We start from the raw sequence: 24,170 nt of genomic DNA on the forward strand, positions 1-24,170 counted from the left end.
GAAAGGTGCACCCAGCCTTTGCGTCCCTCCAACTTCACGGCTGTACGGGTGGCGAGGAGGACCTGTCGGGGCTCCTTCCAGCGTGGCTCCAGCGGACTTGAGCGGTCAAAATTCCGGACAAGAACCATGGATCCTGGAACGATTTCATGCGGTGCCACCTCGGTATTGTCTGGAAATGCGGCGGCAACCTGTGAACGACAAGAGTTGAGGGCAGACATCAAGGAAGCTAGGTAATCTGTCAGCATATTACTTGAAACATCGGTAATACTTCGGGGTCTAGGAGTACCCCACATGTTAGGGGGGCGGCCGAAAACGACCTCATACGGGGACAGACCTGATCTGGAATGTGCGACCATGCGCATATAGAACAAAGCGACTGGCAGAGCTACTAGCCAGTCCACACCTTTCTCTTTACAAATTTTTGCAATGCGAATTTTCAGGGTCTGGTTATGTCTTTCTACGAGACCTGCTGCTTCAGGATGGCGTACACAATGGAACTTCCACTGGTATCCTAACAAAAGGGAAACGTGCTTCATTAACTCTGAGGAGAATGGCTGGCCGTTATCAGAATATACGACCCTAGGGAGTCCGTAACGGGGTAAGAACTCACGAACCAACTGCTTGGCAGTGGTCGCGGCTGTGTAATCTGGGACTGGATATGCCTCTGTCCACCTGGACAAAGCGCATACAACTACAAGGACATACTTGAAACCTCGACATCGCTCCATCTGAATATAATCCATCTGGAGGACTTCAAAAGGGTGGTCAGGAGGTTGGAATCCACCTTGTTCCACCGGGACACTTTTACCTGGATTAAACTGACAACATATCATACAGGTACGGACTTTCTGCTTGGCTGCAGCTCGTAAATGCTTGTTGAACCAAATGTTCTGGATACTGTCTAACATAGCTTTTTCTCCTAAATGTGCTGGACTATGTGCGGTATTGATAATGACTTGAACCATAGAGTCGGGGAGAAACCAAGTGGCTCTACCCTTCGTTACCCATCCTTGATCTGTCTGGACCCCTCCTTGTTCGGACCATTTCTTGATTTCTTCGGGAGTAGCATGTAACTGGATATCTATGACATCTTGAGTAGGGTCCTTAACTGTCATACATGTAGTCGGATCTGGAGTGTGTGTCATGTTAACTGGAATGTCTGGAGTCTGTGCTGTAAGCTTGGCTGTGCGATCTGCTAGATCGTTACCCTGGGAAATAATGTCAGTAACTTTCGTGTGTGCCTTGCATTTCATGATAGCAATGGATGTCGGTAAATGTATTGCATCTAACAGAGCTTGAATAAGGAGACCATGCTGAATCTTGGTTCCATGAGAAGTCATGAAACCTCTCTCCTGCCAGAGCACTCCAAAGTCGTGTACGACTCCGAATGCGTAGCGTGAATCTGTGTAGATATTAACTTTCCGGTTCTTAGCGTGTATGCAGGCTTGTGTCAGAGCAACTAGCTCTGCTGCTTGAGCGGACAGGGTGTCAATACGGTGTGTCTCAATAACTTCGGTGTCGGTAGTCACTGCATACGCGGCGACTAGTTCTCCTATACTTGTTCTCATACATGAACCATCCACATAAAGTGTCAGGTCGGGATCTGGTAACGGAATATCTGTCAGATCTTGTCTTGGCTTTGTCGTAATATTAACTACTTCCACACAGTCGTGTGTGTCCGGACTTAAAGTAACTGATGGTAACAGTGTAGCAGGGTTCAGGATGTTGCAGCGTCTGATTTCTATGTGTGGCTGGAACAGTGTCAATTCATAACCTGTTAAACGTGCGATTGTCAAGTGCTGAGTCTGTGTTCGATTTAAAAGAACTTCCACGGAGTGTGGAACTTGTACTGTCAAGGAATGTCCTAATACTATGGAATCACTTTGTCTGATAGCTAGTGCTGTGGCTGCAACTGACTTGAGGCACGCAGGCAGAGCCTGGGCTACAGGATCTAATGTGCTCGAAAAATAAGCACAAGGCTTGTACTGTCCTGCTTGATCTTGTGTGAGAACAGATAATGCTGTACCTTCACGTTCAGTGACAAAGTGTAAAAGGCTTACTATAGTTCGGTGTAGCTAGAACTGGAGCTTGACATAGGGCTTTCTTTAACTCATTAAAACTGAGTGTATGTTCAGATGTCCAAGGGAGGACAGTCGATACGGCTGCCTCCTGTGTCGTTAACTGTATCAGTGGCTTGGCTAGAAATGCATACTGAGGAATCCATTGTCGGCAATAAGAAGTGAGGCCGATAAAAGCACGTACCTCCTTCTGGGTCTTGGGCTGAGGAAGACTCGCTATTAACTGGATACGGTCTGGTGTCAACTGCCTACCCCTCTTGGACAGCAAGTGTCCTAAGTATACCACTTGCTGGACACAGAATTGAAGCTTCGAAGGGGACACCTTGTGCCCCATCTCGGCTAGGAAATACAGAACCGTCAGTGACGCTCGCTCGCAGTCACGTTCAGAACGGGCTGTGATCAGTAGATCATCGACATACTGGAGCAGGGCAGTGTCAGTTGGCATGTGAATGTTGTCTAGTTGTCTCTTGAGTGCTTGACTGTAAATACTAGGACTTTCTGTGAAACCTTGAGGAGCTCGTGTGAACATATAGCTCCTTCCATTTAAACAAAATCCGAAAAGGAACTGGCTGTCTGGATGAATGGGAACACTGAAAAATGCGTTCTTGAGATCTATGACAGTGAAAAATGAGGCTTCTGAATCAATGGCTGTCAATAGGGAAGAGATATCTGGGACAACTGGGTACTGGGGAATAATACATTTATTAAGTTCTCGTAGGTCAATCACTAATCGATATACTGGGGGTGCATTTGGATCAGTACGTTTCATGACTGGAATGATCGGAGAATTGCATACATTGGAGTCAGTTTCTACAACCACTCCTTGAGCGATGAGCTCGTCAATAATTTTGGATAAGGCTGCTACAGCCTCAGGTGGCAATTTATACTGTCTGATTCGTGGTAACACTACACCTGGCTTGAGAGTCACACGATGGGGTGTGATTTGCATATAACCAACATCAGTTGGACCTTGCGCCCATAAATGCTGCGGAACATTGGACAATCTGGGATCAAAATCTCGTAATATATAGTGACCCTTAAAGTCACGCAGGAACAGACGTATTCCCTCTGGGGAACAGCATATAACTGCACCTAATTCTTTCAGTGTTTTAATGCCTAATAGATTCTCTGGACATGACTTAGTAAGTAACAGGTCAGTAGTACGGGACAATGGACCTACTTCTAGAGTAACTGGCTTTGATATTTCATTTACAATGGGTTTTCCTGAAAATCCAAGGGAAACATTTCTTGAGCCTGAGAGCGGAGCCCCTGGAACTTCGGCGTGGCTAATTGTGGTCCTACTTGCCCCTGTATCAATCAAAAACTTTCTGTCTTTCCCTAATACTTGACTATGAACATAGGGACCTTCTTGATCTACAGGTATCTCGATGAGAGGCAAGCCTACCTCCCTCTCTAGGCTGTTTCATGAATACTGCTGGTACTCTGGATACTCAGACTGTGCATACTGGTACATCTGCTGTGTAACGTGCTGTGTTGCAGCGATGGGCTGCGGTGCTGTAACTGTCTGTGGTGCATTCTGTGGCTGAGGAATCTGTGAAACTTGTTCTTGTCTAGGCGGACGTGGTCTTTCTTTAGTCTTACCAGTAGCTATGTTGTGTTTCAGAACTGCACACTCGTTTATAAAATGACCTGGCTGTTTACAATAATTGCAGTTCCCTTTAACGGGAGCTGCAGGATGACTGGCTTGATTCGGACCCCTCTTCTGACTGTCTTGAGGAACAGATTGTGCAACTAGTACTTTCATTTTCGTGTCTTTCATACGTTTTCTCTCGTGTTCTTGCTCTTCCCTGATTCTATTCTGGTGGTATTGGAGCATCTGTAACATCTGGGACGGGGTATTAGCTTGCCAGGTACTTTCGACTTTCAAAACTCGATTTTTAATTTGTGGACTTGAATTCTCGACTAATTTAGTAACAAAAAGATGAGGGTATGACTCACTACTTGTCTTGAGGCCACTGTTGATGCTAAAACATTTCTCAAATCTAGAATAAAAATCACTAATGTCTTCGTCTTGTTTCTGTTTACAGGCTGAGATTGCATCCCAGTCTTCCTTTTTCGTTGTTAACAATCTGGGTAAAACTTGAATCAATAATTCAGGTAATTCTTTACATTTTGCTCCAAGACCGGTACCTGGTACTCGTGCCTTATCTTCAGCTTCTAGAACTGCCCAATCGATCTTTTTCTCTCCCACCTCCCATTCTTTTTCCTTGAGCTTTTCATACACCTCTGCGGGCAGCAGAACCTTTAACATTTTAATTATATCTGGATACGTGTATTCTCCCATACGGAGCATGTCTTTTAATTCTCGATGGAACCCTGCTGGATCTTTATCATGACAGGGGATTAATTTTTTCATCTCTAAGAGTTTCATCTTTGTGATCGGGGTGTAAACAAACACTCGTTCTAGTTCGCCACCCGTTCCTCTAACTGGGTGGACTTCTCGTAACGGATTCTGTCTTTCCATGTAAAATGGTTTACTTTCTGTGGGTGAGACATGAACAAAATGCGGGTTCAAAAACGTTCTATATTTGTGACGCTGTTCTAGAATGACACTAATTAAATCGGTACCTAAACCTTTCCATCTATACTGGAGTAACTCGTTCAGGATATCATGTAACGGGCCTGGATCAGAGTGCTGACCCTCACATGTAATGAGGTGCTGAATCATATACATACCCGCCAGTCGTTGCTCGGCTGGGGGCATTTTCAGAAACATTTGTGCCACTATTTCGTCTGGAAAAATGGTAGAATCAGTAGTCCATCGGACTGCTGATCGGGCTAGTTCTTGTTCATACATAGTACTTAACTCACTGTAACCGATTCGTGATTTCAGAATGTGATCGGTAGCTTGAAACACTTGTTCTAGAGAACCTTGTTCTGGTGCTGGATGATGGAAAGTTGACTTGTGTTCTAGGCGTAAATGGCAAACTGGAAATCTAGATTTTCCTACATACGCTATTCTGGCGGAATTCTCGTCGTCTACCTCTTCAGTATCAGAGTTACTTTCTTTCTCGCTTACTTGTGCTGCTTTACGCTGCTCGTGTAACTTTATTATTTCTTTACGGATTTTCTTGTACATACTCTCCATAGCACCGACGGTCTTGTGCTTACCCTCGGCTATATTATCACTCCACCTTGTCAGGGTTCTCATTTCGGCTTGATCTTTAGACGGGTAATCTTGTTCTCTTATTAGACAGTTAATCAGAAACTTTAATATCATGAGCTGGATCTCGGCTTTCCTTTGAGACATGGCCTCGCTAATGCTTTCTGGATCATCCCCTGTACGGATGAAACAATATATTCTGTCTAGGTCTTCTTTCATATTCGGTAGGGTGACTAGATACTCGGCCACCTTTCTTACGCGGAATGAATATAAAACCATATTATCCTCGCCTGGGACTGGATCATAGCCGCATTCATTAAGGGCTTTTCTTATTTCTGCTACAGTCTGATGTCTGGGCGTACGCTGTGACGCTTGTGCATGTAATTCGGCTGACGTTAAACGCTTATGTGGCGGCGGGGTCTGAGGAGGACCTCCTCCTGCGGCCCCTAAACTAGAATCGTCGACTGATCCTCTTCGTACTAGTGTGGCAGGAAATTGAAATACGGGCTGAACTGGTATGGCGGGCTGGACCGGGGGGACCGTAACAGGTACTGCAAGGGGTACCCCGGTGTCTGGAGGAACGGGAAGTGCCTGATTTGCAGGGACTGGCGGAGCGCGAACAGGATTTGCATATTCTGGGACTGTGTCGTCCAAATAGGACGAAATAAAAATATCAGCTGCGGTCGGTTTGTGACGTAGCTTGGTCGGAACTAATGGTGGCGGGAAATTACTGGATGACTCTGAGGTCGCTTTTGGCAAACCCTCGGCAAGAAGAGGATACATACCCTTAATAAGAGCATGCCTCTGTCTGTCTGACTGTTCGGTTTTAACTCGTTCACCAATCTCGATTAATTCCTTTTCTTGGGCTCGTTCCAAGGATTCTCTACTTAATTCTGACTTTCTGATTTCTTTTTCGGTTCTTTTATGAGATTCTTTGCGCCATAACTCGATGGCATCTTTCTGTGACTGTCTGGCTTTCTTTTTCCATAATGCTTCTTCTACTCTCATGATGCACTCGGCATCCCATGTGCCTGACACAGGCCATCTATACTTTTCCTCTAACTGTTTGGTATACTCGACCCATAAATCTAGATATAATATGGCGCTTATGCCATGCTTCTGATACATAAAATGACCTGGACTGTCCCTAGGCGGAACTGGAACTGCTGCTTCCAGCAGACCCTTTCTAGTTTTTAACTGACGTAACTTGGAAAACAAGGGCATGACTGAACTGTAATCTAGACACAATACAATACACAATGAACACGATACTTATTCCCCATTCATACCACGACATTAAAATACATGAAGAACATTTAAAATAACAGTTCGAACAGAATACTACCTGGAATACGGAAAACAGAATACATGAATTTTCTCGAGAACAGAACTGACTAGAACAGAAACTAGATGCACTGCTGAAACAGTACGAAACTTACCGGTCTCACAAAGAGACACGTCAGGACCCGCATCCACCAAAGTGGACACTTCGTTTGTGGGTCTGTGTACCACCAACCCACGGACCAGAGTCATTTAAATTGACCCTGTCTAGATACTACCCCAGTAACGGTACTCACCGGGCAGCAAGAACGGAAGGCCTCGGACTGGACTGGACTGCTACGACGACGGACGACGAACTTCGGACTTCAGTTACGGGTGGACCTCCGGATACCTCGGACCTTGGACTCTCGGCTTGGGCTCTGGTCGGGACTCGCCGCGTTCCTCCACCGTCTCGTCTGGATGCTGGACCGCCTCCTCCGTCTCCTCCGTGGGCCTGAGGGATACTTGAAGCAGAAATATCTGCCGGTGCGCAGAAGAGTTCCGTCACGACTGCAGAGGGTCAGGGGGTCGGCGTGGCTTCACCGACGCGTGGGGAAAGGGCAAGTCCCTATTCGGGCGCCATTATGTGGTAAATAAATAAATAATACCCTATTTTTGAATGCATAAATGAATAACAGATAGCTCAATAAATAAGAGTCAAGATTCGAGGTAGTAGGAGTTTTTGCAGGTTTAATATAGCATAAGGACAGGAACAGGACGACCTGCACGGGAATAGGATGGCAGCTGCCGGGGACAGGATCGGGACAAGGGAACCATAGGAAGGAAGGGTAACTTTTAATAACAGTACATGAGCATATATACATAACGCAAACACATAGCATTACATTGCAATAGGCGTAGCAGTAGGTGGAGCAGAAAGCGTGACGCGTAGCAGTCGCGAAAGATAAGGGTGAAAGTAGGTGTAACAGGGCGTATACATAGACATGTGATGCAAACGTAACAGAATATGTCATGAATGGGGCGGAAACCGTGGAGGGGGCTACCTAAGGAGCCGGGACCTCTAACCTGATGGTGCGCGCAAACTGGCGATGACGTATTACTAGGAGAAGCTGGGGGCTATGAACTCTGTGCTAGGAGCAGAGACTGAAGTCTGGAGAGTCAGGGCGACATGTACCTAAGCAGTATCTAGTATCTGATGTTTAGAGAACATGTTGATATAAACTAGAAGTCAGGAGGGGAAAGGCTAACAGACTCTAAGACTGGAGCATGCATTATTCTACATGTAGTGCGTGATGAAGAATATTAAATGACCATTAATACTGTATTTCTCTAACATGGGGCCGTAAAGGCTAGACAATGACTGAAACTATTGATGCAGTTCAGTAGCTTTAGGAATGCAGAGGAGGAGGACTGAACTGATAACTCGAATCATAACATACTCTTGGCAGACTCAGAGGCAGAGCCAAGCGGAGCCGGGCACTGCGAGGCAGGAAGTAAGTGAAAGGTCGAGGATACAGGTGGGGGCTGTATCGCTCCTCAGCGAGGACTCAGAAGACAGGAGCTGAATCTGGTGTCCAGGCCCTTTTGAGGCCTAGAAACGGGGACTTTTCAATGGAATAACGTGCACACTGAGAAACGTGGCAACGTAGCTTTACATAGGCCTGATATTCGTAGTATTCACGAGGACTGGAAACTGACATACTAGAGATGGACACAACTGTAATTGCGTCTTTAATCAAACATGGGGAATAACATATGCATATTAATCATGCACATATAACATATGATGGAGGACGCGTAGGGACACAGAACATGGCAAAAATTACTTTTCCACAAAGGGCACATCTGCCTGCCTGGGAGGAGGGAGGAAGGAATGCCTGATAAGTGCTGAGCTGCGCCTGCCTACCTCCCCCACGTTAGCTCTCTCCTGGTGGTCAACTGACACCTCTGGCCCTGAAGCTGACAGGAAGAAGAAAACCAGAGACACCTCGGTGCTCCGCAACCCCCAGAACTGGTTTAGACTGGACTAAGGGCCTCCATGCACAAAGACTTCAAAGAACTTCAAAGACATTGAGGGGTATAAGGAAAGGACCCCTGACTACAGAAGATTAGATTCTGAAATTCTGCAACCAAGAAGGAACCTCGGCTGGAAGGAGGACGGCTAGAGAACTAAAGAAAGACTGCCTGGCTGTGTGCTCTAAGGGCTGACCTGTTCTACTGGCTACCTGGAAGCTGAGGAGAAGAAAAGGGGCTTTGCTGTGTGCTGTGACCCTGCCTACGTGAAACTGCTAAGACTTTGCTGTGTGCTGTGTCTGCAACTTGAATCTCCAAGGGCCTGAGAAGAGCTGGCCCCCTGTCTGCAACCCAGGGACATAAAGGTTGCCCAAGGACCGCAGGAATCTGCCGTGCCCCACCTGAAGCTGCTGTGTGGCAAGGAGATCGTGGAACTTTGCTGGTTGCCTGCTTAACGCACGGGCTGCTCTCTAATCTGCTTGAGAGCGCCGCGCTGACCCAGCCTGCTGAGTGGCCAAGATCGGCGTGTTCATCGACACGCGGGTGTGGGGGCTTGCCGGAGACTTGTGGGCCTTCACAGTGCGAGGCGCACTGAAAACCACTGCCAGCCGTGTCACCGCCGCGGCCCGGGGGCCAGGAATACCCCCCCCAAGATTGTTGATCGTTGGGGAGCTGAAGCGGCGAAGAACGAAGCCGCCGTGCTCCCATTGGTTGAGGGAGCCGAGTCCCCTCACTAACGCCGCGACGGGATTGGCCCGTGCGGCGCAACGTCATCCGTGGTGGTAGGCCGTGATTGGCCGAAGGAGCGGAGCGTCATTGTTTGCCTGGCCCGGGAGCCGCTCTGCCATTGGGTGACTCCCGGGTGCTGCTGGAGGCTCGCCCCATTTGCCGCGACGGGATTGGTTGGTCCCGGCGAGGAGAGAAGGAAGAGAGGGGACGACCCCTCAGCGAGAGCCGACCCCGCCGAGGGACTCTGAAGCGTCCCGCACCCTCGGCCAGCCGTCCCCCACCAGGTGAGCAGCACCACCTCCCCCGCCGCTCGTTGGATTGTCGAGAGCGGGCGGGAGAGGACAGGGGACCGGCCGGGGTGGAGGCGCTGGAGATCTGCTGTGCGCGAGGCGCCCGACGCCTAAGAACACGTGAGTCTGTCCCGGGGGGAGAGAAAGAGTCCCCGGGCCTCGCGCAAGGAGCGCATTTGCCGCGCATGAAGCCCACGCCTAACAACACGCGTGGGCAGAGGGTCCCTTGCTCGTTTTGAGAGCGGATTGCATAGAAATCAGGGGCAATATTTTTAGACCTGATTTGAGAGACTTGAGACTGTTTTGTTTTAATGCTGAGAGCTGCCTATTTACAAGAACCATTAAGAATTAAGTGCAACATTTTTCTAAATGAAGTGTTTATCGTGCAACTGCTTGATTTACCTTGCTGAAACTAGATAAAGTTATATTTTATATATACTTACCTGTGTGGTCTCAGTTTGTGGTGGATTGGGAATTATTGTTGTGTTAAGTGCAAATGTTATCCACATTGCCTCCGAGTTTAGCCTAGACTGCTCGCGCCATGCTACCTAGAGGGTGAGCAGGGGTTATCTCAGAGGGTTATTCCGTCGCCCTGACCGGAACCAGGGGTCCCTACTTGGGCTAAGGTACTTACCTCTGCCAACCAGAGACTCCTGGTTCTAACATTGGTGGCTCGCGGTGCGGATTTTGAACTAATAATTGCACTTGACCTGCAGTGATTTCTTGTACATCACTAGTCTAGTTTAGCGGATCAGGTTGCGCAAGATTTTTTCTTTTTGGTGAAACCTTTTTAGTTGAAAAAGGGTAGGAGGTACCATGTCTCAGAACGCGCAAAGCATGAATGTAGAAGTGGAAGTGGAATTTGACATCAACGAGTTGCTCACCTATAACAAGGAGCAGCTGAGAAAAGTCTGCAGACAGCTTGAATGCCCAGTAAGGGGCGGCGCAAATAAGGAAGATCTACGGACAGCTCTGAGGGCCTGGTGGGAGGCCAAACATGGTGAACCAGAAGCTACTATTGGAGAGGGTGGCGCACAGGAGATTGTTTTTCTGCCTAGTGATTTGCCTATGGCGAAGCCAGCGTCTAAGGCCGGCAGCACCCACTCCAGTAGGATTATTTCTCCAGAGGAGGTGGAGGAGAATCAGAGAGCTAGGGCCCATGAGATTGAGCTTTTGAAGCTCAAAGCGGAAGCCGACGAGAAGAGACTGCGCCTAGAAGTTGAGAAAGAGGCGCAGGAGAGAGCGGCGCAAGAGAGAAGGCATGCTCTCGCTTTGGAGGAGAAGAAGCTCCAATTGGCTCATGAGAGGAGCATGAAGGAATTGGATTTCAAATATAAAGAGAGGGGGTCCAGTTCTAATGGTGGCAGCGCACAACCAGTACAGGCGGGTAAGGTATACATACCAAAGGATCTGGTACAGAATTATCAGAGGGGTGAGGATATTTATGCGTGGTTCAGAGCGTATGAACTTGCCTTGAAGATGAATGAGGTGCCTGAAAAGAATTGGGGAGCAGGATTGTGGAAGCATTTTGAGGCCTCAGGGAGGGATGTCTTGGCACCCTTAGACGCAAAGAATGCTTTAGCCTACTCCGCCATGAAGGAGGCTTTGTGCCTCAGGTATGGGCTCACTGCTGAACAGTACCGCCAGAAGTTTAGGAACTTCAAGAAGCTTGATTCAAGTACTTGGGTGGAGTGTGTGAGTATGTACACGCGTGCACTGGAAGGTTGGATGAAGGGCAGCAAAGTTACTGATTATGTGGGGTTGTGTCACTTGATTAGTAGGGAGCACTTAAGTAGTTTATGTGTCCCAGAGCTGCGCCAGCATCTTTTGGATAGTAAGTTAACTGATCCCAGTGAGCTTGCTAAAGAGGCGGACCGGTGGACGAGCACCAGGGTCCACAAGGGGGTGGTAAGTACCCCAGCCAAAGGTGGACAGGGTCCCCAGCAGAAGAGTGGGGGGGACACGGGCAATCAAAAGGAGTCTTCTAAAGGGCCCCAAAGTAGTTCCCAAGAGAAGGTGTCTCAACCCCCCAAGCCTAAGAAGTCCTGGCCCCATAAGGGCCCGCAGGACAAAAAGACCCTTACTTGCTACTCATGCAGGGAGGTGGGGCACATTGCTCCAAGCTGTCCAAAGAAGAAATCAGCACCCACTGGTGCTCCAGCTCCAGCTCCGGCGTTGGCCAGTGTAGCTTTGGGAGGGGATTTGATTTCTAGTGGGGAGGAGGGGTTAGCATTGATGACCCTTGTCTCTCTAGGAGACCAAGAGATGGCCCAGGAAACCTTGCTGCCCCAAAATACTAAGAAATACGGGCAGAAGGTGACCATCAATGGACAGGTGGTGGAGGCTCTGAGAGACACAGGGGCCAGCGTGACATCTGTTAGGTGTCGGTGGGTGTCTGAAGAGCAAATTGTTCCCCAGGTACTCCGGCCGGTGGTGGCAGCTGACAGTTCAGTGCGCTACTGCAAGTTGGCAAAGGTTCCATTTGAGTGGGGAGGAGTCTCCGGTATTTTGGAAATTGTTGTAAGTGATGCCTTGCCTGTAGATTGTCTATTAGGTAATGACCTGGAGAGCTCCCCATGGAAAGAGGTGGAGCACCGGACTCACTTGGAGATGTTGGGTTTGCCTGCGTGGATCTGTGTGTCCACCCGTGCAATGACAGCAAGAGAAGGCGGTCTAACAGAGCTGGAGCCTGGAACAATGGCCCATGGACCTGCCAAGAGAGGAAGGGGTAGAGGGCGTGGGAAACCGGCCCCCACTGTTCCCACGGTCCAGGAGGAGGCAGACCCGGAAGGGGATGCCCTGGAACCTACAGGGGAGCAGGTGGCCGAACTAGGGGAACTGCCTGAGCTGTCCCAGTGGCAGCAAGAGGGTGGTCCCTCCAGGGAGGAATTCTGCCAGGCTCAGAAGGAGTGCCCTTCTCTCATTGGTGTGCGGCAGCAGGCTGCCGACCAGGCCGCAGGCCTGGGGTCCAAGGAGCATTTGATCTATTGGGAGGATGACTTACTTTATAGTGAGCCTAAGTTCGCTGAGCCCGGTGCAGCCCGTGTGCTGGTGGTACCGGAGCCCTTCAGGAACTTCCTACTGGGTCTGGCTCATGACGTGCCTCTTGCAGGACATCTGGGGCAAGACAAGACCTATCACAGGCTTGTCACCCATTTCTACTGGCCCCAGATGAAGACGCACGTCTCTGCCTTTTGTAAGTCTTGCCAGACTTGTCAGGCCAGTGGCAAGAGTGGAGGGAAGCGCGTGGCCCCCCTCCAACCCTTTCCCGTGGTGAGCACCCCTTTTGAGCGGGTGGGCATTGACATCGTGGGGCCCCTGGATCCCAAGACAGCCCTAGGCAACAGGTTTATCCTGGTCTTGGTGGACCATGCCACTCGGTACCCGGAAGCCCTTCCGCTCAGGACAGTCACCGCCCCAGTGGTGGGCCGTGCCCTGATGGGGATCTTTTCCCGGGTGGGATTTCCGAAGGAGGTCGTTTCGGATCGAGGGACAAACTTCATTTCTAAGTATATGAAGTCCCTGTGGAGTGAGTGTGGGGTGACATACAAATTCACCTCTCCTTACCACCCTCAAGGAAATGGTTTGGTTGAGAGATTCAACCGCACATTGAAGGGCATGATCATGGGCCTGGAGGAGCCCATGAGGCGGAAATGGGATTTCTTGTTGCCATGCCTGTTGTTTGCCTACAGGGAGGTGCCTCAGAAATCCTTAGGGTTCAGTCCCTTTGAGTTGCTGTATGGCCACCCTGTCAGAGGGCCTCTTACTCTGGTGAAGGAGGGGTGGGAGAAATCCCGTGGGAAAACCCCTCAGGATGTGTTCAGCTATGTGCTGGCCATTCGCAACCAGACCAAGCGCTTCAGGAAGCTCGCTCAAGAGAACCTGGAGGCTAGCCAGGAGGAAATGAAGAGGTGGTATGACCAGAACACTTCTCTGGTTGAGTTCCAACCTGGACAGAAGGTGTGGGTGATGGCGCCAGTGGAGCCTTGTGCGCTCCGTGACAAGTGGTCTGGCCCATATGAGGTGGTGGAGCGCAAGAGCGAGGTTACCTATTTGGTTAACCTGAAGACTCCCAGGCAGCCCCTGAGAGTGCTACATGTGAACCGCCTCAAACCCCACTTTGAAAGAACTGAAGTGACTATGCTCATGGCTACAGATGTTGGAGGGGAGGAGGATAGTGATCCTCTCCCTGACCTCCTGGCAGTCAAGGAGCAAGATGGGTCAGTGGATGGTGTGGTCCTCTCCCCCACCCTGACCCCAGAACAGCAGGAGGACTGTCGCCAAGTCTTGGGTCAGTTCGCCCCACTGTTCTCCCTGACCCCAGGTGTCACCAAGTGGTGCGTCCACGATGTGGACACTGGAGACAGCATGCCTGTGAAACAGAAGTTTTACAGGGTGGCTGACAAGGTCAGAGCTAGCATCAAGGAAGAAGTTTCCAAGATGTTGGCGCTTGGGGTTATTGAGCCCTCCAGCAGCCCCTGGGCTAGCCCAGTGGTCTTAGTGCCTAAGAAAGCTGCTACCCCCGGTGGAAAATCCCCAGAACTTCGGTTCTGCGTGGACTACCGTGGGCTCAATGCGGTCACGAAGACTGACGCGCACCCCATCCCCAGAGCGGATGAGCTGGTGGATCGGTTGGGAGCTGCCCAGTACCTGAGTACTTTTGATTTGACTTCAGGGTACTGGCAGATTGCCTTAACTGACGGGGCAAAGGAGAGGTCAGCATTTTCAACGCCAGAAGGACACTTCCAGTTTCGTGTCATGCCCTTTGGGTTGAAAAATGCCCCCGCCACATTTCAGAGATTGGTCAACCAGGTACTGGCAGGGCTGGAGCAATTCAGCGCAGCCTACCTGGATGACATTGCGGTGTTCAGCTCCACTTGGGAGGAACACCTGCAACACCTCACTGAAGTGTTGAAGGCTCTGCAGAAGCAGGCCTCACTATCAAGGCCAGTAAATGCCAGATAGGGCAGGGATCTGTGGTGTACTTGGGACACCAGGTGGGGAGCGGCAAGGTGGCGCCCCTACAGGCAAAAATTGATACCATTCTGGCTTGGGAACCCCCCAAGACCCAGACTGAGGTGAGAGCCTTTCTCGGTCTCACCGGGTATTACAGACGGTTTGTCAAAGGCTATGGCACCATTGTGGCCCCTTTGACAGAGCTGACATCTAGGAATCAGCCCAGGAAAGTGAATTGGACTGAGGCCTGTCAAACTGCTTTTGACACCCTCAAAACTGCCATGTGCACAGCACCGGTGCTTAAGGCACCTGACTTTTCCAGTGAGTTCATTGTGCAAACTGACGCTTCAGAGCAAGGCGTGGGAGCAGTGCTCTCACAGATTAATGATGAGGGCGGAGACCAACCAGTGGCTTTCATTAGCCGAAGGCTAATCCCCAGGGAACAGAAATGGAGTGCCATCGAAAGAGAGGCTTTCGCTGTGGTCTGGGCTCTGAAGAAGTTGAGGCCCTACCTGTTTGGGACTCACTTCCGTGTTCAGACCGACCACAGGCCCCTCAGATGGTTAATGCAGATGAGGGGTGAGAATTCAAATTTGTTGAGGTGGTCCATTTCCCTACAGGGGATGGACTTTACGGTGGAGCACCGCCCTGATACAGAACACGCCAATGCTGACGGTCTGTCCAGATTCTTCCGCCTTAGTGATGAGGACTCCCAAGAGGTTGGGTAGTTCTCCCCACTTTCAGCTGGAGGGGACACGTGTTAGACCTGACACCTTTTGGCGTGGTTCTTCCCCCATCTTTTTGCCTCTGATTCATGTGTTTTGATGCTGTGCTGGATTTCGTTTTTGCTGATTTAGATGCTTTGGACACTCTGCCACTGCTGATCAGTGTCAGAGTGTAAGTGCTCCCTCTGTAAATTGTGATATTGTTTGAATATACCTGATTGGCATATTTGTATCACCACGAAGTCCCTAGTAAAGGGCACTGTGTGTGCCAGGGCTGGTGATGACAAATGCTACTAGTGGGCCTGCAGCGCAGATTGACCACCCACATGAGTAGCTTTAAAATGGTGTCTCAGGCCTGCCAGCGCAGAGCCTGTGTGCAGTCAGTGACTGCCATGTCAGCCTGGCCAGTGTCCCCACTGGCTAGGCCTAACCCTTCCCTGTCTGTGCACATCAGTCACCCCTATGGAAGGCTCAAGGTACCCCCCTGGGCAGGGTGCAGTGTATGGATAAGGTAGAGCATGTGCTAGTGCAGGTAACATGCCCTGGTAGTGGGCTGCAGCCATTTTTGTGTGCTCACTGCTGTAAGGCTATCTTGCTCCATAGAGTAACATGGAGGAGGCTGGGCCCATGTGATACCAGCCTATCTTCCCATAGGAACAAGATGGGACATAAGTGAAAGATATCCCTGAACTCAGAATTTAATGACACAACTTTTAGTGAAGGGTGTTTTTAAATCCTGTGTTGGAGAATAGCACTTTTAGAAAGTGGCTGTTCTCTTGTCTAAACCTTTCTGTGTGCCTGGGTTTGTGGAATGCTTGGGTGTGACAGGGGGGCTGCAGAGCCCCAGAGGAGAGGGTCGGAGCCATCCCGGGGATGAAAGGGCACATCTGCCTGCCTGGGAGGAGGGAGGAAGGAATGCCTGATAAGTGCTGAGCTGCGCCTGCCTACCTCCCCCACGTTAGCTCTCTCCTGGTGGTCAACTGACACCTCTGGCCCTGAAGCTGACAGGAAGAAGAAAACCAGAGACACCTCGGTGCTCCGCAACCCCCAGAACTGGTTTAGACTGGACTAAGGGCCTCCATGCACAAAGACTTCAAAGAACTTCAAAGACATTGAGTGGTATAAGGAAAGGACCCCTGACTACAGAAGATTAGATTCTGAAATTCTGCAACCAAGAAGGAACCTCGGCTGGAAGGAGGACGGCTAGAGAACTAAAGAAAGACTGCCTGGCTGTGTGCTCTAAGGGCTGACCTGTTCTACTGGCTACCTGGAAGCTGAGGAGAAGAAAAGGGGCTTTGCTGTGTGCTGTGACCCTGCCTACTTGAAACTGCTAAGACTTTGCTGTGTGCTGTGTCTGCAACTTGAATCTCCAAGGGCCTGAGAAGAGCTGGCCCCCTGTCTGCAACCCAGGGACATAAAGGTTGCCCAAGGACCGCAGGAATCTGCCGTGCCCCACCAGAAGCTGCTGTGTGGCAAGGAGATCGTGGAACTTTGCTGGTTGCCTGCTTAGCGCACGGGCTGCTCTCTAATCTGCTTGAGAGCGCCGCGCTGACCCAGCCTGCTGAGTGGCCAAGATCGGCGTGTTCATCGACACGCGGGTGTGGGGGCTTGCCGGAGACTTGTGGGCCTTCACAGTGCGAGGCGCACTGAAAACCACTGCCAGCCGTGTCACCGCCGCGGCCCGGGGGCCAGGAATACCCCCCCCAAGATTGTTGATCGTTGGGGAGCTGAAGCGGCGAAGAACGAAGCCGCCGTGCTCCCATTGGTTGAGGGAGCCGAGCCCCCTCACTAACGCCGCGACGGGATTGGCCCGTGCGGCGCAGCGTCATCCGTGGTGGTAGGCCGTGATTGGCCGAAGGAGCGGAGCGTCATTGTTTGCCTGGCCCGGGAGCCGCTCTGCCATTGGCTGACTCCCGGGTGCTGCTGGAGGCTCGCCCCATTTGCCGTGACGGGATTGGTTGGTCCCGGCGAGGAGAGAAGGAAGAGAGGGGACGACCCCTCAGCAAGAGCCGACCCCGCCGAGGGACTCTGAAGCGTCCCGCACCCTCGGCCAGCCGTCCCCCACCAGGTGAGCAGCACCAACTCCCCCGCCGCTCGTTGGATTGTCGAGAGCGGGCGGGAGAGGACAGGGGACCGGCCGGGGTGGAGGCGCTGGAGATCTGCTGTGCGCGAGGCGCCCGACGCCTAAGAACACGTGAGTCTGTCCCGGGGGGAGAGAAAGAGTCCCCGGGCCTCGCGCAAGGAGCGCAATTGCCGCGCATGAAGCCCACGCCTAAGAGCACGCGTGGGCAGAGGGTCCCTTGCTCGTTTTGAGAGCGGATTGCATAGAAATCAGGGGCAATATTTTTAGACCTGATTTGAGAGACTTGAGACTGTTTTGTTTTAATGCTGAGAGCTGCCTATTTACAAGAACCATTAAGAATTAAGTGCAACATTTTTCTAAATGAAGTGTTTATCGTGCAACTGCTTGATTTACCTTGCTGAAACTAGATAAAGTTATATTTTATATATACTTACCTGTGTGGTCTCAGTTTGTGGTGGATTGGGAATTATTGTTGTGTTAAGTGCAAATGTTATCCACATTGCCTCCGAGTTTAGCCTAGACTGCTCGCGCCATGCTACCTAGAGGGTGAGCAGGGGTTATCTCAGAGGGTTATTCCGTCGCCCTGACCGGAACCAGGGGTCCCTACTTGGGCTAAGGTACTTACCTCTGCCAACCAGAGACTCCCGGTTCTAACAAACAGCAACTCATCTTGTTCATACAAGTCGATCCTTTCTAAGGCCAACGTACCATCTATGATCTCATCCAAATCAGATTTTAAACTGGTGACATCAAGTCTTTTCACCTTTATTGTAGCTTTCAGTACGCTAGCTCTAGGGGGTCCATTCACATCTTTCCCATCCCAGCTCCGAGTCCTACGTCTGGGCTCAGGTGAGTTACGTGGAGTCCTCCCATGCTCCCACCCCTCCAGGTCCCATGCGGTTCCGTCCTCTCTGGGTGGATGATGAAACACTCCATTGTGCCTCATAGTCCCACCTTCCCCTTCATGCCTGGATTCTCTGGGTTCATGGTAAGACATTCCATTACTCCCCCTTTCTTCACAATTGGTCTGTGACCTCTGATCACCCGATGTATGGCAAGATCTTTCATTGTTCCCCCTATTCCAGTGTTGCACATTCTCCCCTGGCGCGTGATGAGTGCACCTAAACCTATCTCTGTATGCTAGTACCATTTGGTCTCCACCCTTTTCAAAGAGCCGAGACATCTCTTCACACTCCATGCTTCTACCATCTCGCTCCTGCTGGTCCCTCCCATCATTAGGACGTATTACTCCTCTGTTCTCCTGGCTTTGACCCTCACGTCCCTGACTGCTTTCGCTAGCCCCGCAGTGAGATACTGTCCCATTGCCTCGATTTCCCCACTCAGCTTCTGCTCTTGACCTATTGCTCTGCGTTTCTGCGGACCCATCCCATTCTCTCAAGTCAACTCTTAACTCTTTAAAGGATTTCGGACGTGGTCCCCTTAAGTCCATCGGTCCTCTTTGACCCCCCTGCTCTGTTGCGGGACTCACTGTCGGTTCGAATGGGGTGTTCCACGTTACCGGTCCTGGCAATTGCTTCCAGGCATTTGTCGTGTTATTCCTCCTTTCCATCTCAACCCTTTCACTGTCTAACCGTATCTGTTCTTCCTCTCTCCCATTCTCTGGGTTGTAAATCGATACTATGGGTCCTATGGTAACGGGTACTTGGAGAGCATCTGGCAATCTACAAGGTTCCGCCCTCTCTGCGGTTGGCGTTTTCTGTACCACAAACCTTCCGACTACACTCTGTGCTGTACTATGTTGAGGTGTCTCCCCACCTTTGATAGGTGTCCATTCCGATATAGGAAGTGGTACATACCCCTCTATGGCAGCCCCATCTTCCCTTGCGAGTCCTCTACTTTCTATCTCCCCAACTCTCGGAGGCGGTCTATCTATCAATAATCTATTTATCAAGTTGTCCTCCGAGTCGCTCTCCTCATCTTCTTCCATGAGTGTCTTTTCACCTGCCACCTCTCTCACTGTGTACAACTTATCCACCTCAATAGCCTGTACCCTCCACCTTTTGGCGTCCTCATCCCATTTGGAATCTCTCACTGCTCTTACTGATCGCGTCAGCCTTTCTTGACGCCTATTCAGATTCCTATCGTGCGCCGCCCTAATCCATGCGTTAAGGGCCTCAAACTGGGTCGGTCTAGGCGGAGGTTTCAATGCAGACATGGTTGCTTTTAGCCGATGTAACACCTCTAACTTAAACGTCCCATACTTTGGGAACGACATTTCCTCATTCCCTTCTGTAAGCTTGTTCCAATCCCCAATCCATAATATAGTGTGTAGCCCAACATTCGCTGCCATATAATGAGCTGGTGTACCCTCTGGCGGTGCCTCTTGCCCGTAAAAAGACTCTCTCCTTTTTCTTTTAAAAATATCCTTCAAACATTTAAAACACTTCATTTTCAATCTACTAGTTTCTGTTTTCTCCGGTTTGTTTACTTCCTGATGACAATCCACCAATCTCAGCACTGTTCTTCGCTAACTGGCCTATCAGAGCGCGACTTCTCACTGACGTCGCGCCAGCCGCCCAATCGCGTCGCGGCTCTTGCCGACGTCACACCAACCGTCCTATCGCGTCGCGGCTCTTGCCTATCCACCCTATCTCAGCGCGGCTCTTGCCGACGTCACTCGTCCCCCTTCGCAGCAGTTCCCCTCCTTTTTCAGCTCGTCTCCGCGTTTATGCCTGCGTCCCATTCATACTTCGAAAAATGATTACTTCCGTCCAAGCGATCACTTTTCTTTGACTGTACGCCCACAGTCAATCTGTAATTGTCACCTTAACTGGCGAAATGTCTTTCCGTTTACGTCCAGACAATCGCCTTCTCTGATAGGTTACTTACACACAGTAACTTTCGACCAGCGTCCGTTACTCACACACTCACTCTTACACTCCCCCTATCTCGGTCCTGCGGCGGTCAATGGTACCTCATGACCCCCTTACTCTGGTCGACAATTACACTGGATGTTCGATACACCCGAACCACTTAAGCTCTCCCCCGAACGTAAGATTTTACCAGGTTGCGCGCGCTCACAACCTTCTCACAATCACGCTACAGGCATTCAACTCCGCAAGACATTACAATACAAATACAACACAAAACACCGCAATCTGTCCACGCATGACCCTTGTTATACTCACTCTCCTCCGATACTGCTGCTTTTCTCGCACCGTCAGCACCCTCTTCGGCACGCGATTCTTCCGCTGCTCATCTCTCGATGTCTAGCTCTAGGGGCCTTGGGGTAAGCTAACCTAGTCTAGATTACCTTCCTCAAGAAGATAACCATCCTACACTGCTACCAACTGTTAACGCGGGGTTTCTGGTCTCTAGTTACCTTACCAGATCCCTAATCATGTTGACTGAATCGTTGGTACCTGTCATTGAGTAAAAGACAATCTACTACTAGGTTAGTCAATTAGGAACTTAAACCACTCTAAAGAACCACTTACCACTGGGAAAGGTTAAAAAGTTTTAATTCAAAGTCAAAAGTATCTGGAGATACAAACATCTCAGAATAAGATTCAAAAGGTATACAGGTATTAATACAAAAAGGTACTCTCTGAATATTCTCAATCGGCAAAAGGAAATTATCAAAACTATCTCAAAAAGCATAAGTGTTGCAAGAATCGCTGTGAGTTGCAACCTGAGAGTCATTTACAGAAAGGAAAAATACAAGTTAGTCTGTCCCTACACTAGACTAAGTGACATCCCTACTTAACAAGATCTTTACCTAAAAAGGTGTCAGCAGTGGTGACTTCCAAAGAAGATCACACACTTCCCTTAGTCTTTGTTTCCAAATTGAAGTCTGTTAGTTCTCTATCTGCCTACCCATCCGCTCTCTTAGGTTCCTCAGATCATCTGCTCTAACTCCACCCCGGGGTGCTATCCCTAATACCAAATCACATTTCCAATAGGAACGCCCATGTCGACGCCTCTCACGTGGTGCAGTTTTGAGCGGCAAATTCCGTCCTGGTGCTCCTCTGGACTCTTCATTAAAGTTGACCTTGCTTCCCAGGCTTCTCTCCGTCCAAGCGGTACCCCCTAAAATTCCTGAAGACTCCTACAGGCCTGTGCCTGGCACTTCTGAACAAGGGCCTATTCATTATTTCTGATTTAAGTTCCCCTTGCACCTGCAAACAGACACTCTCTCGGTAGGCCCCAAATTCCAGTCTCTACCATATCTAAGAGTCATAAAACATTTTGAACAGACCTATCGTTCGTGCTCTGTGCGACTTCTCCTTAACGAGCTCTGGCAGATCAAAGAAGCAACTTTCTCTATTCAGGCCTACTAAAATTACATGAAACGGGCCTCTGCAATATGCACATTTAATTTCTTTGTTTAAACGATATTTAACTAACACACATATACTAAAATATAACACATCTATGTAAAACATATATTTCAATACTATGCCTAATAATACATTTGCACTCAAATGACATTAGAATCCACGTCACTAAAAGTGTAGCAGCATCTTTCGTTTCCTGTGAAATGCCATGTGGCCTACACATTTTCATGGTTTGCAGAATTACATTTCGTTTTCACTTAGTCATCTAACGTGTGACTCCAACATCATTTTAACATTTCTACATTAGTTTTTCACACTTATATATGCATCTATTCTAATTAAAACAAACACTCATATATCTTCACTATATAAGTTGACACTCTTGTATATTCCACACTAAGCTAATACTACGTGCTTGTAAATATGGTGTACTTTTACATTTTTCAGATTTGTGCTCTCTCAGGAGCAACTGGCAGAAAATATCTGAGAGTATGTTTGTGGTATGTGCGAAATAAAGGGAATAGTTTTGGTGTTACTACTACATCTTCTTGTTATATCAAAGACGGGATTGTAATGGTGCCATTACAACAGACCACATAGATGTCAGTTTACATATCACTTTCCTGTAACTTGCTCTTTCATGATGGCTGTACGCCAGAATACATATAACAAAGATAGTGTTTGACATAAATATTGTGGTTTAAATATAATTTACAAAATACTGCTCCATTAAGTGTATTTGTCAGACGATATTTAGTATTATTTGTATACTGTTCCCTCACCACGTTTCACACCTAATGACTCTACAGTGCTGGAAGTACCTACCTGAGGACAGGCCCGTCCCTGGAAAGAAGAAGCAGCTGAAAATTGAAGGAAAGCAGCTCATCTCATTGCCTCTGGAGGTGTTTGGCCTCGCGGCGCTACAGGTGCTTGAGATGAGCCCACAGAGGGGGAGCAGTCAGTCGTTTCTGAAGGGCCTCGTGCCCAGGGAAATCGGCCTTTTACCAACATCTGACCGTCCTCTAGATGGACTCCAACAGCCTGGAGGCGATCCCTCCTGAGATAGGCTGCCTAGAGAAATTTGCCGAGGCTCACACTGAGCAACAACTGCTGGGCCTCGGCTCTCTGCCATAGAATTTACCAGGCTCCAGTTGAATGATTGTGATGTCTTCACCTTGCCAAGAACTGCCTCACAGACCTGCCTGCTCAAGTCTGTCAGCTGAAAATATTAACGTTCATGGACGCAAGTGATAACCAGCTAGAGACTCTCCCTGGGAGCATTAAGAATCTTAAACGCTTGGAGACCCTTCTGCTTCTATTCAACTCCCTCGAGAACCTTCCAGAATCTTTCTGTAGGCTGACGCATCTGCGCAGTTTGTGGCTTGGACACAGCCGCCCGAGGAGGCTCCCCGCGGGGTTTGGCAATCTGGAGAACGTGGACTGGGGACGCAGTCTCTGTTCATGTAACTTTGAAGGGAATCCCTGAGGAAGTTTGCAGGCAGCTATACGAGAGAAGCAAACAATACTTCCAGTCACGGAAGCTTGTGTGAATTAGTTTGCACTTTTGACGTGCGTTCTTACAGTGATAATTTATTTTACCTTCGTTTTCTTTATACCATGGTGTGGCATCTCTGAGTGCTGCCTTTCCCTTGCTGCTGCAGGCGAGGTCAGGAAGGAACTTGGAAGAAACCTTCTCTAGACTACCATTCTTTTACGCACAACGCCATTACTGGCGCTGTACATGTAGAGAGCAAGAGTCCAACTCCAAAATGGTCAATCACTGCTACTACCAAACTGCGTCTCTAAGCCAAACCAAACGCTGCTCCTGCAGGGCCGGACTAGGAAACAAAACTGGCCCTGGCAAACTGCTCGGCCGGCCCCCCAGGGGGGGGAGGCGTAACCGAGCTGTTTGCTAGGGCCGGTTTTGGACGATTTTATTACAGGGGGCCGATGTTGCCGGCCCTAGGTAACAAAAACGGCCCCCAGGGGGCCAAAACCTGCCCCCACCCTGGCAGCCCACCGGGGAAACACCCAGTGCCCGCTACGGCCTGTCCGACCCTGTGCTCCTGCTGGTAGAGCAGTGCCTGGATTGGCTGCGGCAGACAACTTCACCACTCATATAGAGACTGGGGGCTGCCGGCTTTGAGTCACCCCCGGCTCCAGTATGCGCAGGTGGAGAGACTGAGTTTTTTCTAGTGCACTTGTCGGGCTGGCTGGAGAGAGGTAGCTGTCCAACCCGACATGTGCACTTGGGCCCCAGGTGCGCTGGTTTACTAACTCTCTCCGACGTCTCTGTCTATTAATAAGCCCACCCCCTAGTCCTACAGGCTTACAGGGCCTGCCTCAGGCCCTCTTATACTGCAAACGGCCGGACACATTTAATTTGGGGGGCTGAGGGCCAAAAATATTAGTGAGGCTACACCCTTACCCCCTTAGGGAGACACCGCCAGCTTTCTAGAATGTTTGTTTCATGATGTCAGCTGAGAGACAGAATATAAATATGTTAATTAAGACACTTGTCAATAAAACCAATACATGGAATTAAGATTAAAACAGCTTTCAGATCAAAAATAAATCAAGATTATTCAAAGTC

The 24,170-nt window shown here is 49.6% G+C and overlaps 1 pseudogene; it reads left to right on the forward strand.

Annotated features, from left to right (window-relative positions):
* Positions 1–22,374: 22,374 nt before the first annotated feature.
* LOC144773750 (uncharacterized) lies at positions 22,375–23,127 on the forward strand (annotated as a pseudogene).
* Positions 23,128–24,170: the final 1,043 nt, after the last annotated feature.

The sequence above is a fragment of the Lissotriton helveticus genome, chromosome 8 (genome assembly GCF_964261635.1).
Source record: "Lissotriton helveticus chromosome 8, aLisHel1.1, whole genome shotgun sequence".
Classification (NCBI taxonomy): domain Eukaryota; kingdom Metazoa; phylum Chordata; class Amphibia; order Caudata; family Salamandridae; genus Lissotriton; species Lissotriton helveticus.